Here is a 2,476-nt window from a genome sequence, read left to right as displayed (position 1 = left end):
TAAGTCAAGTTTCATACAAGCGAATTCCTCCATAGGATATTTCATCGCTTTGTTCATATTAAACTCGATCTTATCCTCTCCTATCCTTAAAACTACTTTCCCTTCCGACACATCAACTAGAGCACGTCCCGTGTTCATAAACGGTCTACCAAAAATTAGTGGACAATTAACGTCATATGCAAAATCTAATATAACGAAATCGGTAGGAAAAATAAATTTGTCAACTTTAACTAAAACGTCCTCAATTATACCATATGGTCTTTTAGTGGTTTGATCCGCTAATTGCAAAACCATATTGGTACGTTTGATATCTTCTTCTAAACCTAACTTATTAAAAATAGACAATGGCATTAAGTTTATACTTGCTCCTAAATCACAAAGACAACTTGGGAATTCAATATCTCCCAACTTACACGGAATAGTAAAACATCCGGGATCTTTGAGTTTAGTGGGCAAATTGCTTGACACTATTGAACTACAGTCCTCAGTTAACGAAATGGATGAAATTCCTTCTCAACTAATCTTATTTGAAATTAGATCTTTTAAGAACTTACCATAGTTAGGGATTTGCGTAATTGCATCCATAAACGTCAAATTAATGTGCAAATTTTTAAGTTTATCCAAAAATGTTAAAAGTTGTTTGTCATAGTCCTTATTTCGGACTTTGTGTGGAAAAGGTGGTTTGGGTACAAATGTTTTTGTACTTAAGTCAATTGGTGAACTTTCTGTGTTTAATGTATCTTCTTTGGATTTTGGTAAATCAGTTCCTGGTAAAGTTGGATCTCCGGGCATTTCCGGACCTTTATAATTTTTCCCTGAACGAAGAGTGATAGCCTTTACATGCTCTTTCGGATTTTCTTCCGTATGGCTGGGGAGACTTCCCTCTTTGCGGGATGGAATTGATTTAGCAATTTGACCAATTTGAACCTCTAAATTATGGATGCTAGATGAGTGGTTTTTAATAAACTGATCGAATTTATTCTCGATCCGTTTAAAACCATTGTCGTGATTACTTATTGTTCCACTGATAGCATCTATGAATTTGTCGATTTTAGAAGATAAAGTGCTAATCGTTTCTCTTGATTGAATTTGATAATTATTGGTATGATTTTGATTAGCAATCACATTATTATTATTATTATCTTTCCAGTTAAAGTTAGGATGATTCCTCCATCCAGAATTATAAGTATTAGAATAAGGATTATTAGTTTGGTTTTGCCCTTGGACAAAATTTACCTTTTCGATCTCACTCATACCTTCATAATCCACATCTATTTGGATTGGATTACTATTAGGATCGCATGGTGCCATAAACTTGTCAATTTTGTGCGATAAGGTAGAAAATTGGGCTTGTAACATCGCGACTGGATCAAGATTCACTATACCTTTAACTGATGATGTGGTTGAGGATGATGGTTTTGCCACCGGTATGTGTCCACGTTCCGCAGGCCACATACTGCTGTTGATTGCCATTTCCTCCAAAAGTTCTCTTGCTTGGGTTGATGTCTTCTTCATAAATAACCCTCCCGACATAGCATCTAATGAACCTCTAGTTGTGGGGTTTAATCCATTATAAAATGTTTGCATTAAAAGTGCATCGGGCAGTTGGTGGTGTGGGCATAAACGTTGAAGTTCTTTAAAACGTCCCCAAGCCTCATTAAGAGTTTCATTATTATTTTGAGAAAAAGAAGTTAACTCTTTTATGACTCTTGCAGTTTTTGCTAAAGGAAAATATTTTGATAAAAACGCTTAGGCTAATTGGTCCCAAGTTTCAAATGTTGCATCTGGCATGGAAGTTAACCACTCTTTGGCTCTATCCTTCAAAGTGAAAGGAAAGAGGCGAAGTTTGATTGCTTCGGCAGTCACATTTGTTATTTTAAAAGTGTCGCAAATTTCTAAGAAATTTGTCAAATAGGTGTTAGGGTTTTCGTTAGGTAACCCATAAAATGTTACATTATTTTGCAACATATTAAGCAAAGCTGGCTTAATTTCAAATTGGTTTGCGGTTATTCTGGGTCTAACGATACTATTGGTTACACTGGCCACTCCTGGCCCAGCGTAATCCATAAGTGTTGGTGGGTTTGCCATATTTTCTGGCTCGGAATTTTGTTTGTTTTTGTTTTTCTTGTCTTTCTTTTTCTTTTTAATGGTCTTTTCAATTTCTGGGTCTAACGGATTTGGTGGTGTGCCCGAACTTCGAGAACTGCGCATGAACTTGAAATTTTTGCACGAAGCAAAACTACCTTCATAACAGAATTTGAAAAATAAATATATTAGTAAATTAAAATTAATAAATTACAAAAGTTAAAATAAGTATGTGTGAACCTAGATTCGAAATAATACACGAAAATCTAAATTTTTGTTAAAAATTTTGGCTTTCCCCGGCAACGGCGCCAAAAACTTGTTGAGCCATTTCCACAAGTGCACGGTTTCGCTTGTAGTAATAAAAAGATATCGATCCCACAGGGAACGTTTT

General features: G+C 35.3%; 1 non-coding gene across 1 annotated transcript; it reads left to right on the top strand.

Annotated features, from left to right (window-relative positions):
- The first annotated feature begins 1,603 nt into the window (after nt 1–1,603).
- Nucleotides 1,604–1,710, top strand: LOC136216066 (small nucleolar RNA R71). The gene has a single exon (XR_010683060.1). It is a non-coding gene; the product is annotated as a small nucleolar RNA R71 (small nucleolar RNA).
- Nucleotides 1,711–2,476: the final 766 nt, after the last annotated feature.

The sequence above is a fragment of the Euphorbia lathyris genome, chromosome 1, assembly GCF_963576675.1.
Source record: "Euphorbia lathyris chromosome 1, ddEupLath1.1, whole genome shotgun sequence".
Lineage (NCBI taxonomy): Eukaryota > Viridiplantae > Streptophyta > Magnoliopsida > Malpighiales > Euphorbiaceae > Euphorbia > Euphorbia lathyris.
Note: the sequence above shows the minus strand (reverse complement) of the source record. Positions and strands in the feature narration are given on the sequence as shown.